Genomic DNA, 14405 nt, shown 5'->3' with positions numbered 1-14405 from the left:
TGGTCTCCTCGGCACCTTGAGTCGCCAGGATGGCTCCTTTTCCACCGGGGGCGAATATTGTAGCGTTGATTATGGACGCGATCGATGTAATTGTCACCGGCAACCATGTAAAGACAATTCCCCGTTGGGGATATTCGGCTTGGTGCACGCCCGACGACGAGGAGGCAGAAGCATCGCTTGGGCACGGGCCGATCGAGTATCGCGTCGGACTTAGCTTGCTGAGCACGAAGAACCCCGGCTTCTCCGCAGCTCTAACTGCTCGTTAGTGGTCCAATAAACCACGCTTCAATATATATATTTATATTAATTGAAGCGAGAAAGAAAGAAAGAGAGAAAAACACGCGCCCAGAGTGGGGACCGAACCCACGCCAAATTGCTAAGGCATTCGAGATCTTATCGAAAGGCGTGGGTTCGGTCCCCACTCTGGGCGCGTGTTTTTCTTTCTTTCTTTCTTTCTCGCTTCAATTAATACAAATATATATATATATATATATATATATATATATAATTTCACTAACGGTAAAAAAATATAGTCCAACCATTCCCCTATGCCTTCTTTGGCGTTGTAGACTGCCCGCATTTCTTTCTGTATTTCCTAACGAGCCCCTCATTTCCTAACCATATATATATATATATATATATATATATATATCGCACCAGACCGGTATTCTGGAGGTCGTGGGTTCGGATCCCACCCGGAGGTCACTTTTTCACCACTTTCTTTTCGACTCAAAAAATTCTTCATCTCTTTCTATGACCCACCACAACCTCCCCTTTGCTTTCCGAGGTTTTCTTGACTGCCAACCCTTATTTTCTGTCCTATATATATATTGTCGGGCAAATACCCCTACGTGGATATGCGCCGGCGCAGCCTGAGGAAGAGGACGTGCATCGTTAAGTGTCAGCCTCGCGAAAAGCTGGTCGCTTCGGCTCACCCCGTCTACGTTGACGCCTCGCTTGTGAATAAACGAGTCCAGCCTTTTACCGGAACTTCGACTATCTCCCTTACAATAAATATATATATCTGCTGTCGGGAATGCTTTTGCTTAGCGCACCCTCCTCCGCCCGGACCCCAGGAGGAGGCAATAACCTGAAGTTGCACTCCCTCCCCAGGTTAAGCATAGATTTTTGGCATGGCTATTAGACTCAAGCACACTAATCCTCACAAGGTATCTCCGGCAACCCGCCGCGGTGGCTCAGTGGCTAAGGCGTTGCGCTGCTGAGCACGACGTCGCGGGTTCGATGCCCGGCCGCGGCGGCCGCTTTTCTGATGGAGGCGAAAAGCAAAAACGCCCGTGTGTTCGAGATTTCGGCGCACGTTAAAGATCCCCAGGTGGTCAAAATTAATCCGGAGCCCTCCACTACGGCGCGCCTCATCGCCTGCGTTGCGTCGGCACGTTAAACCCTACAATCAATCAATCAGTATCTCCGGCAAATGTTTTATACTCTTACCCGACGTCCAAGTGGGCCACACTTCTTAGGAAGACGAAAGGGCGACGCGTCCGAGGCCATTTGTGTCAGGAACATCACAGCAGTTATTCCAAGAAGGCACCTGAAAACCTGTTCCAAAATTAGGTGAGTATTGTTGATGTTTTCGTTATTGCAATGGCGAACTTACAAATATGTTTCGTTAAAATAGGCAAAATTGATACTTCAGAAATCCTTCTTTGTTCACAAACCGTAACGCGCTGGATAAAAAAAAAATCACCTACCCATCTCTTCAAACTAAAACCATGAAAGAATGCGAAGTTGAAAGAAATTACGTTCAACACCAAACGAACCCACTCAGAAGCGAGTGGCAACTGTTTCTGATCGCGACGGTTTACTGCAATGCAGTTGTGCTGTCTTTAGCGCTTTACTGAGGCGGGAATTCTATGGCTTTCCGGAGCAGGGCACAATTGTCATCGTTTGACGGAGGGGTACATTTAATTTCTGGCTAATTTTGCACGTCTATGCACCAGTCTCAAAATTTAAACTGCTTGGACCGTGTTGGAATGGCGGAATTGAATATACGTCGATTCCTACCACGGAAAGCCAGCTATTTTATTAGCAGAGCTGTTTAACTTTGAGCTTTGTTCTTTGGCATTATCAAGAAAAAAAATACCGAGAAAATAACCTCCCCGGCGCGAGGCGTTCGGCACAGCTCTCGCGCAATGGCTTTCGCAGAAAAAGGAAAAAAATTCCCCCATCTCAACGAAGTGAATCATGACGAGTGGGCGAAGCACTGGGGATCGTTCTTACCGTAAATCACCCGTGGCCTTGCCCACCCGCTTATGTAATGAGTAACAGCGCGTGTGTACACTACATCAGTACATACGATTACAATCCAATCCAATCCTATACAATTCAATTTATGCCAATACAAGCAAAATCAAAATCCAATCCAATCCAATCTGCAGTCGAGTCCACTTATAACTATACCGTTTATAACAATATATCGGATAAAACGATGAACAGCTATGGCACTGTCAACCTTTGTATTCTTTCGATGGTAAAAAAAAACCGCTTATTACAATGCTCCAGTGCTACGATATCGGATAAAACGATTGAATCCGCTTATATGGTGCACCAAAAGTGCAACAGTGACGACTTTAATGATGCGGTTGTGCAGCTTACTTGGGTAGTGTCTTCGTAGGAGGCTTAATGCGTGACACAGTAACTCGGGGACTTTGTTTCCGCCAAGGACATTTACCTCAGCTAGGTGAGGCACCTCACACGCGGCAAACAAAGGTGACCGACTGTGGATTCTTTTCCGTAAATTAGTAATAATACGACCTTGCTCGCATGCGCATCAAATGTTTTGAGCTCTGTTCCGTGTTTTTATTTCGCCACCCGCTTATAGCAATTATCGGTTATAACGATGGGATTTCCTTGGCACTTGGATATTGTTATAAGCGGACTAGACTTTATTTCAATCCAATCCCATGCTCATCGCGCATGCGCAACATGTGTACACGGACGCCAAGGCACGGACAAAGGGAGGTCCTAAGGTGCTTTGCACGAAGACTGAGCGCACGAGAGTGTGCACTTCGTGAGCAGCGCTCGGCGTCGTCCAGACTTTGGTGTGGGCTTGTGCCACGTGAGGAGCTCCCGCCTTCGTCATCCTCGTATTTGGCGCGGCGAATGCACGACGCCCCTGTGGCTACAGATCTCCCCCCGTAGAGCCGCCGGCCGTTGTGTGGCCCACGTGACGTTTTAAGTGCGAATGCACTTCTTAAGCGATCCTGAACCTGCGTCCACCGGCGATGTCCGTGGCACATACCCACGTGGGGGATTGGCCAGGAATCTCCTCGTCTTCCTTGGCAACGGGGGAAGATAGGCGCGCGCTGCCTGGCCGCTGACATGGCACATACCCACGTGGGGGATTGGCCAGGAATCGGGCGTTAGAAGGGCTAATGTACCCGCTTAAAGGAGTACTGACACGAAATTTCAAAGCTGAGATCCGCTCTAGCAATCAAGTACAACGACAACACAAATAGGTGTCTGGGAATAAATGCATCTTTCTTTCTTTGTAGTTGTGTGTGTGTGTGTGATCTCTCTTTCGCGAGCATTACCGAACCGCGCAAATTCAACTCGTGCATTCGCACTTTCACATTCTTCCCCTCGGGGAAATGCGGGGATTTTTCAGTGGCTGGAGCTGTGGAATTGCGAGGAGGAGTCGTTGAGATGGGGAAGGCGTGGGTGGGTCGGAGGGAGGTGGCATAAGCTGGCTTGACTTTGTCCGCGCTGTGGACGTCTTGGCGGCCGTTAAGGTCGAGGTTTACAGTCTTGGGTTGCCGCTCGCTTACGAGGTACGCGCATAGACTTCCTCTTCCTGCTTGCTCTCCCCGGGTATCCGCTGTGGGTGTGGGGAGCAGTTGGATCGATCCCCAGCTCTGGTGTTTCTCCACCCTTGCACTGCTAGCCCAAACTGTTTCCATTTGTTTTACTTCTGCGCCCATGATCATCATCACCGTTAGGTGAAGTTGTCTTCTTCAGTGCATTTTCGGTGAACTACAGATGACACCAGTGAGAGGCTGAAAGCTTCGCTTTAATTATTCTGTGTGGCCCAAGGCAAACTGGCTAAGTGCTCGGGCTAGCGTAATTTTTCAAAATTATGAAGTCATAAGCCCGGGAAAAATGTAGGCGTTCTTTTTATTGTTACGTATGTCGGACGGATCAAGACTACCAAGGTAACGTACTTGAGATTCTTTATTCTTATAAGGTGAAGTTCAAAAAATTGCTCGCTACCTTTTACTCTATCGAAGGTTAGAAATTAAACACTTCTGCCTCGCTTTTACTAACATGTGTGTAAAACGCCCTCAAAACAAATCTAACCAGAAAGCCACAAATTTCGTAACATTGGTTTGTTTTTGGTGCCTAAATACACAGAGGACGGATATCACTGAACGCGCAAAGTCCTAAACACGGGATCCAGGCAGTTCATCGAATGCCGTTTGGTTGAAGGACGTTTCATCGAGGACATTTCATCGAATCTGGTCGTACACGATGAGAAGAGCCTTAAGGGCAAATAGACAAAACCGAATACGATTGTTATTTTTTCGCTGCTGCTGATTTGTTTAGTTCAATCATGTCATCAAGCAATTTGGCATGCGGATAAGCTTTGATGAGTTCGCAAGATATTATCATCTACATAAGTGTCTTAGCCTCAGCACGCGAACTTAATTTTTTGGCCTCCGTCCGATAGGTAAGCGCTTTGGCCTTCCGGCCACAGCATAGAATTAGATGGAACGTCAATTGACTAGAGTTACTGCGCGCATTGCTCAAATCTTGCTGGCTGGCAGGAGTTCGACGATGAAGACAGAGTTTCTGCCAGCAGTCTCGGATGTGGTGTGCTGGTTCGAAAAAAAAAAAACTAGGTCGGGGGTAAACGAAAATCACGCCAGCAGACCGGTGGACTGGCCATGTGTGTAACCCCGGTTTCCGCCCGCCTACTGGTCGGTTCAGCGTATAGCGGAACAAGGGAATCTGACGCACCGGCATTTGGCGGTTCCTCGGGCACCTGCGACATCAGCAAAAAGCTACGAACGAACGCCTGAAAGCACTTTTGGGTAGACAGCAGCCGCCTAAGAAGAAGAAGGCTGTGCAATAGCCAAGATGAGTCCTTCGAGCTCATCTCGAACCACCGGAAGAACATGCCAGAAAAGGTCTTTTTGAGGGCAAATGCTCATCAATAAAACTGTTACAGTGTTTTCCTGCATGTTTATGTCATTTTACAGTGTAGTTATATAAACAGCCCATATTGTCCTTGAAAAATAAGCTTCTTTGATTGCTGCCAGTCGGTTGATGGATTTTTATTTCGTCCTGAAAATATGTGTCTAGTGACTATTTGGGCGGTCAAATACTTTATGTAAACACAATATCACAAAACCGGAAGAGAAAGAAAAAAAAATTCCCCCGCATTTCCCCGAGGGGGAGAATGTGAAAGTGCGAATGCACGGTTGTCGGCCCGCTTGCGGCGCTTGCGCTCGGCCCCTGCAGCCCACCGCCTCGCCGCCTTCTCTTCCATCTCTTCCATCGGGTTTGTAGTATCACGTGTACACCACGCAGTTATCAAGCCGCTATAACGCCGCTGAGTCGCCAACGCACGCCGCTGACGACGTAGTTTGAATGCGTTAAAGATATAAGGCGCGTCAACACTGATATCACCGTCGCGTCCGTGGCTTGATCGGTAGAGCGTCGCGCTGCGGCCGCAAAGTCCGCGGATCGAAACCTGGCGCCGGATGGTGTTTCTTTATAGAGGAGCACTGCGGACGCCGACGCCGCCGCCGGCGGTGGATGGTTTGGGGTCGCTTATAAAGTGTATTCAAACTTAATAGCAGTGTCTTAGCTCGGCTATGCCAGGATATACGTAGCGTGAGCTATGGTTTAGCTGGTTATTCTTAGATTTCCTGGTTGCCTAGGATTAGCTTGATTATCATGCTTACTGCTGCTACAACGATTTTCAATCCAATCCAATCCAATCCAGTTCAATCTAATCCAATCCAGTCCAGTTCGGTCCGGTCCGGTTCGGTCCATTCCAGTCCACTGCTCTTCGCGCATGCGAAGCACGTCTCTCCAGGAGCCACGCGAAGCGGCTATCAAGCGGCTCCGGCACAACGTCATACTTGGCTACTAAGCAACGGAGGCGCACAGCTGAGCACGCGCCGCCGCCAGTGCGTCTGCCGCGGCTATGACGTCACTCCTCTGGAATGCGCACACCGGTGAATGAGCAGACCCAATTCTCTACATACTCGTTCTCCAATTGGATTGGATTTTCAATCGTTTACAATACAATTCAATTTTATCCAAAAAAATTCAAATCCAATCCGATCCAATCCAATGCTTATCGCGCTTGAGCAGCACGGCCATTCAAGGTCCACGCGAAACTGCTCAACCTCGGCCAGTGTAGCTTACGCTACACTAACAACCTTCAGTAATCGCAACACGAAAGACAGCACCACTTGCAGCAACTTCAACACCTAGGGTGTTGCCGATAATCGCCATGGGAGTGGCAGTGACAAAGACTTTTGCCTGAAAAAGGAAGGGTTTGCTTACGCGACCCTATATTATAAAGCCATTCATGCTTCATGCATTTCTTTATGACGAAAAAACTTTCTAGCAGCAATACTTATCGCGACCACAGCTTCCGCACAGCATTCGATAAAGCGGGTGACGTCACTTCGACGAAGAGGTGTTCGATGAAACGGCTTCGATGAAACGGACATTCCTTCGGTAAAACGGCGTTCGATGAAACGGCGTTCGATGAATTGTCACGCGCCCCTAAACACTTCATATGGATGTAGGGTACCTAATATCTGGTACTCTTTCATCACCACCGTAAGCACACAGGATTCCTTAATAATTTCACGCAAAAGGACGACACCTGCATTTTGTGAGACTTACTTCGTGTGAAATGTTCCCCGAAAGCGATGGAGAGATCGTATGGTATAAGAATACGAAATGATGAATGTGCAACTAAACTCCTGGACGCCTTTGTTGGGCGGCGCATAGTCGAAAGCCATCGTAAATTTTCCGCTTGCGAGCAATTCGCATTAACGTTGTCGATCGGCTTCAGTTTCTTCGGGTGCAGTGGACCTTTTCCAGGCCATTTATAGCCCTCGTAGCGGAGAATACGACAAGCACAATTGGTGCCTCTTTCAGCCATGTTTGCCCGTGACGCTGTTGTCTATGCTTCTAATCACGTAGCACGCCGGCGGGGATAGCCAAGAGGCTTGCTTTGTATGGCCACCGCACTCTACTTTTTCCAGTTCATGCGTGAAGGTGCGCTGTTCAAGAAATTTAGTACGTCTTCTTACGACCGTCCTATGGCTTAGCGCTTCTGCAGCGGCACCCAAATGCCATCCAGTATCTGTTTGGAGTAGAGCCCAGCGTTCTCACCATAGGCAGCCGTTAGACGTGGTATCTGCGATAACTACTGAGAGCCCCCCAAAGTAATGGTGGAACCCGAAAGCGCATGCGCAGATACAGGTCGGGGAAAGGGCCCATTGCCAGTCGGGTGGAAAAGAAATCACCCCTGCACGGGACTGATGCACACGAGACGAATCAAAGGTGCCTCAGCTGAGGAACACACGTTTTGCTTGAGACAGTCACTATGAACGGATGCTGTACTCAAGACACCTGATTCACACAGAAATCTAACACTGCCGCGGGGCGGTCAGTCGAAAGAGAGCATTTGCCGGTCGTGTTTCTACGATAGCGCCATGTCAGCGACGGTCGCTGGTAGAGGCACTGGCGTGCTCGCATTGGTGCGCTGCCACTGATCTGATAGTGCGCTGCCAAGGGTGTGCTCAGGCCAGTCTCGCTGTCCCGTTCGACCAGCCGTAGCACGCAAGCTGAAGTCCAGTCGCCACCGAGGTGTCGTTTCAGGCGAGCTCGTCCTCCTCTGCGCCCGACTGCCTGGCGTCCCGAGAGGAGCATCCGGTCCCGAGCACCCTCTTGAGTCCTCTTTAACATCGCCAGTCCTCGGCAGCCTGATAGTGTCGTCCGCACAACCTAAATTCATATGCCACGTTGTCCACACAGTTGAAGTAGCGTGTCATCTGCTTCTTGACGTAGTTGCGTGGCCTAGGATTTTCGGCGTTTACATGGCTGGTTGGGTGGCTCAGGTTTTTTAATCATAAAAGGCCAGTCGTACGCCCTCGTTGCTGACAAATTTTATAATCACATGGCTTCCTGTGTAAAAGTTCCACATGAAAGCAGTCTTCCATCTTTCCTTCTGAGAGCATTTCTCAAGAGGTCCCGGAAACGTTTTTATAGCAATTTATCGCTAAACGAGCGGGGGTACTCCATAAGATACGCCGCATACTTCAAAAGGTGGGCGTGAGACTCAAAACTCTCTCACACTGCGGGGACCGGGTTTCTTGAAGCACTCCTAAGACTTCACTCGGCAAGGCCTTTTTTTAGAAACCTAAAGTTTCTCAAGACGCCTTGCATCCGACGGGCCTCCTGAGCTCTTTACCTACAATGTCGTTACGCGAAGTGTCATTGAAAGATCTGAAGAAACGTCCTCAGTAGCTAAGGCAGAAGACTGCTGTCATTCTTTAAGTACACGAAGTAAGCCTTGGGCTCAATAGGATTGTACGCAACGAAGAAGTTATGCGCCTCTTCATGCTATAAACCCTCAGTGCGCTTTCCGGCATCCACGGGGTGTGTCAAAGCGCACTGAAGGCGTGCTATACCGGCTGCAACTTAACGCTGCATACACACGAAGCTTCGTGGTTAAGCTGGGCTGGGTGGAGTCGTCACTGTGTACACTGTGCTCTAATACCGACAATACCAGACACATTTTAAGCCACTGCCCACGATATGCCAGTGAGGGGGCAACAGCATCCAACGCACTTGTGCGACTACGACGAGGAGGTCCTCTAGAACTCACACTTCCTTGGAACCTGTCAAAATCGAGATGAGGCAGTGCTGGGTACAAAAATTCTGCTTACTTGTCTTGCGGAAACAGGGCTAGAAGAGGTTCTGTTAACCCTCTGAGCATACACATTTTATATATGTGTGCATTTTCCCTCGCCCTCCCCTTTCTTTTTTTAAATGCGGAGCATTTCTTAGGCTCGCGATGTCACTCGTCGATGTTGTCGGCGCCGTCCACACGCTCACTGCACATGCGCGCCGCGTCGAGGCGCAGGTGCGCGTCTCTCCCCCGTACCCTCCTTGCTCTCAACAACAGGTGCGGCGGTGCGGGGGGGAGCGCGTGTGTGCGCGCATGCGTCGTAGCTACGCGTGCGCTGCGTCGCGCTCAACAGTAACGGCGGCAGGGCGTGTACACGTGATAACGGCGTGGTGGGTGCGTGGAAAGTTCGCGCGCTTGTGTACGGAAGTGTGCGCATGCGGGTCTCTCCCCCGTACTCATCTCCCTCGAACGCGGGCGGTGTGTATATAAGCGGTGGAGCGCGCGTTCAGAATTCAGTCAAGGGCGTCTTTGCTTGGCTTTCGCTTGACTTGACGCTTTGCTTGACGGCACCAAGCAATAAAGACAGACTTTAACTTTACACTCCCTGCCTTCGCTTCTCCTTCATTCAATAAATAAGAATAATAAAGACGAAATAACAATTAAGCATTCCCAAACCATACCCAATTACGCAACATTCACGCGATGCCCCCACCAATCTGCGACGCATTTACTCGAGTTCCCCCCGTGGGAAGATGCGGGCGGGTTTTTTCCTTTTCTTTTTCTCTCTATTTTGCTCTGTGACCTCACTGTATTCACCCCATCTGGAGTAGCAAGCCCTACCGTTAGTGGGCCTGACCTCTTCAGCTTTCATTAAAGGCGTTCTCTCTCTCTCTCTCTCTCTCTCTGTGCGCAACGCAGCCATGCAGCTCATGGTTTCTGCTTCAAAAAAGACCGCAGACTAAGACACTTGAGAATATTCGTCATGCTTCTGGAAAGACGTTTAAAATATTGGGGAGAGCCAAGGTTAGAGGGTCAGCCCCGAGAATCCTGATCTACGCGCATGCCCCGAGAATCACATGACAGGCTCCGTCGACTGTGTGGTCGACTACGAAATCCTGTTGTCGGTCGGATGCTTTTGCATGTGACCGGCCAGTGGCTAAGTGAGCAATCGCGATCGATTCAGGGAGGACGCGTGTGATGTCAGGTCTTCCACAGGTAGAACCTGGTCTGCGCATTGCTTTTCCTGCGGTTGCGCACTCTGATTCATTTGCTTTCCGACTCTCATGACGTAGCATGGCAGAGGGAGCGGGACATTTTCGGAGCTTGGGGATCAGCATGAAAGGAACTAATGTATTAATGAACCATCAGTTTTACTTCTCAATAAGGAGATTGCACCATGAACCATGTGGCGATCGCTGGTGCTGGAGCATTTGGAACGGGAATACGGGGACTCTCTGCACATATACACTGATGGATCAGTTGACGCAAAAAGTGGGGTGTGCGCGGCGTCTTTTTTCATACCCAGTTTGAATATTTCGTGGGCTGCCAGGGTGACGCCTTTGGTTTTATCTACAGCGAATGAGTGTGTTGCCATAGAAGCTGCGTTGCGCCAACTGTCATCGTTTGAAAGGCAAAAAGTCACAATATTCAGCGATTCAAAGTCAGCCCTTCACCAGTTGCAGCGGGGTATACCTGTTAAAAAGACCTGTCAGCGATCCCTAGTTCTACTAAATCGGCTTAAGCATGAAGGCTTCACCGTGCAATTCCAGTCGATCCCGTCGCACGTCGGTGTAGCTGGAAACGAACGTGCTGGCAGCTTAGCCGAGGACGCCTTATCTTCTACAAGGATGGTGCAAACGCGGTGCGATTTCCAACGCATACAGAAACAGACCGTTCGCGAGCACTTTAGGCAGCTGTGGCGACCAGTACATCAACCAGTCGTGACGAAGTGCCTGAAAAGAGCCGAAGCCTGTGTGCTCCACCGAGTAAGAACAGACTCAGCCCGTACACCAGCTTGGTTACATAAAATAAACATTGTTTCATCCCCTTTTTGCCCCTCCCCTCGTGCAGTGTGACTGGTGACATTGATCACTTCATTATGAATTACTCCAAAACCAACCCTTAGCAAACGAACTTTTTTTCGTTACCTCCAGAAGTTAGGAGTGCCCCATGCTACATCGGAGGACATTATTTTTCCTAGGGACCACTGGATTGTGCGAAGAGAGGTGTGTCATCTCCTACTCGGATTCTTGAAGTTCACATGACTAAGTGAGCTGTGGTGACATTGTGTGTCTGTTATTTTGGAACTAAGTGATGTGTGATGACTTTGAGAGCTTTGATATGGTATTGGGGACGATCAGGCGGAGCAATTGCCGGCAGCTATGCTAGGCTAAGTTCGCCTTATTCAACAATACTTACTGATTTACTTACGTTACAGGGCGACGAAATTGTGTTCTTTTGATATCTTAGTTGATACCTTATATCCGATGCCCGCACGCATCAGCAGGGACGCCCACTCCCTGCTTCTCCGCATGCGGCTTGACTGCTGCAGTGTGGCGGAGCGTCTACACCGACATGAGCGCAAGGACTCCCCTACATGTGTGTACTGTTCCGAACTGGAGACGCTGGAGCACCTACTCTGCTTTTGCCCCCACCACGCGGGGCCGAGAGCAGAGCTCCATCGAGCGCTCCAGCGTCGAGGCCTTCCCATCGCTGGCATGGAGGACCTTCTGTTCCCGAAGGGGCCTGCGGAAACTCAACGCGAAGTCTTAGCCCGTCTGCTCTATTACCTGCAGACGACCGGCCTCACGCAGTGGCTGTAACCCGGAGTGCAGTGATTGACTGATTTGCCCGGACTGACAGCTTTCTAGGACTGACAGCTCTCTTTATGCCGTTCTCTCTCTCTACTTTCTCCTACCACTACCCCTCTACTTTCCTTCCCCTGCACTGGGTTTTATGCAGGTGAGCTCCCTGCCGAGCTCAAAATATCCCCAGTGCATTTCCTTTCCTATTCCTGTCGCAAACCACAACCACCACCACGTTATATCTATTTTCTGCAATTTTTCATAGATATTTTGTTCCCCATTAAGCACCACTCAATTACTCGCCAGCGCCTGCGTTGTGTTTGATTGATTGATTGCAGGGTTTAACGCGCCGACGGAACGCAGGCGATGAGGCGCGCCGTAGTGGAAGGCTCCAGAATAATTTCTACCACCTGGGATCTATACGTGCGCCAATATCTCGTACACACGGGCGTTTTCACTTTTCACCTCCAACAGAAGCCTGCCTTGTGTTATTTCTTTGCTTCGACTTGTCATTTGCGCTGTTTTTCTATGATTCGCCATGTACGGTCTTGGGAAAATAAAAGGTGAAGATGAAAATATGAACCAGACCCCGCAAAATCGAAAAATACTGCTTGTGGACGTTGAAAAATAGCGCGCTATTGGTACGCTTGGAAAGCTACATTTTACAACTTTGCTGCTGTAATTAAGCCAGGCGCCTATTTAACTTGCACCGAAACAAATGGCGCTGTTCGTTTGTTCCGGTTCATATTTTCGCGAACTGATTTCGTTTTCCGATGATTGTACCAAGCAGCCCTTCAGTAAAACCTCGTGCGCATATATTTTTATGCCAGCCGTGACCAAACAAGGTAAGCAAAAAAGAAGGAAGAGGGCGAACAGCGGTGCTGTTGTTTTTCTCCCTTCGCCCTGTCGGTTTGGCGCACCTCCGATGACGTATAAGGCTTCAGTAGCTTCAAATAACTAATTTCTGTCCAAACTTCTCTTTACATTGTTGTGATAAGACCATAATAACATTGGAGTGGCTTTTTTGCGCCAATGCTAGCTAAAGCAGCCAAAAAAAACATTAGCACTTTAATGAAATCTGATGTTTTTGGAGCCATGAGACACGGTTACCCTCCCAAATTAAATAATATAAGGGATCTGGACCGGCCCCACTGAATTATTTACACATACAGAAAGCTGTTAGGCCAAAGAAAGTATCTGCAAGTGCGATCTCGTTGTTCGAGCACGACACCAGCGCTTGACATTTTGCGAAGACGGTTTGTTGTAAGGGCATGTGATCTGGCGCTAATACTGCCATGGCATTCTCCTCACCCGTCTTGAAACTTTATTTTCTGCACAGAGGGACACCGAGAATAATGTCTGTCTTCAAAAGTGAAATTATATTTCCGCCGATAGCCCTTATACAGTAAAGCTGTAGATAATTCATTACAGTTGAAGTCGAAATTAAATGGCAGGTATTTCAAACCCAAAAGCGCCCACTAATTGAGAAAAAATGCAAGCGCCTTATCCAACATCTTACCATTTCGAAGACCCTTGTGCACATTTTTGGAATCTGTAAGCGAAAAATTTGTTGTAGGTGAGCTAGAACCATATCACTCTAAAAATTAGTGCAGTATCTGGAGGATCTGCAAGAATTGTGTTACATTAGTATCTGTTTATTTGTCTTAAAGTTCTACAAAAAATACGCAAATGAGAAGATACTCCATTTTATGGCTGGGGCTTAAACGATATATTCAGACTTTACGGGGAAAAGTTCCGTCAGACTAAAACTGTTCCTCCTGCATGAAAAACTCTTAGAGTAGACATTCTTGGTAATTGATCTTAGCGTAGACATTCTTGGTAATTGATGGAAGGCGTAAAGCGAGAAAGAGTTGGTAAGGATGCTAGCTTGAGCCCTAATTTTTGTGTATTTTGGCGGCCCTGAATTTGTTAAGAAAATTGCCACAAGTAGTTTCAGTTCATACATGCACACTAAAATTTGGTCCCTGACATAACTGGCCAGCTCAGAAAAAAAACGTATGGCTTACCTTAGAGCCACCCCACTTGAATAAAGGTGTGTGCTCCTAACAGCTTAGCATTTACAAATGTTGCTGTTCCGGGGGAAATTGGCCGAGCGAAACCCGAGGGAAATGTCAAGGCTTGGCTAATCATAGGAACAGACGTTTGACGCCTTTGTACACACACGACTCATTTTTTTGCCCTGAAACAATGGCTTCAGAACAAAAGCCTGGCTCAGTTTTATGGTTTACGAGGTTTCATTCGGGCTTTTTTGATTGCGTTCAGTATAAAGAAAGGGACTAAAAACACAGGGCACGCAAGAGGAACTGAAGCTATCCGAAAAGCCGTTTACAAAATAGAAATAAATATGCATGACCGGAAACGACGAGAGAACACACAATGATGTGCGTGATTCTTCATTTCAGAAAATCGTTGTGGAGGTTCACTGAAGGGTGCATTTAATAGGAATAACATGAGGTAACAGTTGTTGAATCTACACGCTTCGCAATTCAATTCAATTCAATTCAAAATTCAATTGTTCATTTTGTACCTTTATATGACCTTTCGTTAAAGCAGGTGATATTCCTTACTTTTCAGTGTGTGCCTGTGCTTTCGTCAGCTTTTTTCTACTCAGCGTAGCAAAAAATATTCTGCAAAAGCTAACCGTCGGGGTGGTGTTGCGAAAGTCCAATTCAACTGAG

The 14405-nt window shown here is 48.2% G+C and overlaps 1 long non-coding RNA gene across 1 annotated transcript in view; it reads right to left on the bottom strand.

The window, feature by feature from the left end:
- Positions 1-13856, bottom strand: part of LOC144157676 (uncharacterized) — a 31142-nt gene extending 17286 nt beyond the window's left edge. Inside the window, exons 1-3 of the long non-coding RNA XR_013319818.1 lie at positions 13734-13856; positions 13226-13258; positions 1453-1560 (exon numbers count right to left, since the gene is read on the bottom strand). This is a non-coding gene — a long non-coding RNA (uncharacterized LOC144157676). The remainder of the gene's footprint in view (positions 1-1452; positions 1561-13225; positions 13259-13733) is intronic.
- Between the last annotated feature and the right edge of the window lie 549 nt (positions 13857-14405).

Source organism: Haemaphysalis longicornis, unplaced genomic scaffold, assembly GCF_048455015.1.
Source record: "Haemaphysalis longicornis isolate Haplotype H1 unplaced genomic scaffold, Haemaphysalis longicornis Haplotype H1 scaffold_10, whole genome shotgun sequence".
In the NCBI taxonomy this organism is placed as follows: Eukaryota; Metazoa; Arthropoda; class Arachnida; order Ixodida; family Ixodidae; genus Haemaphysalis; species Haemaphysalis longicornis.
Note: the sequence above shows the minus strand (reverse complement) of the source record. Positions and strands in the feature narration are given on the sequence as shown.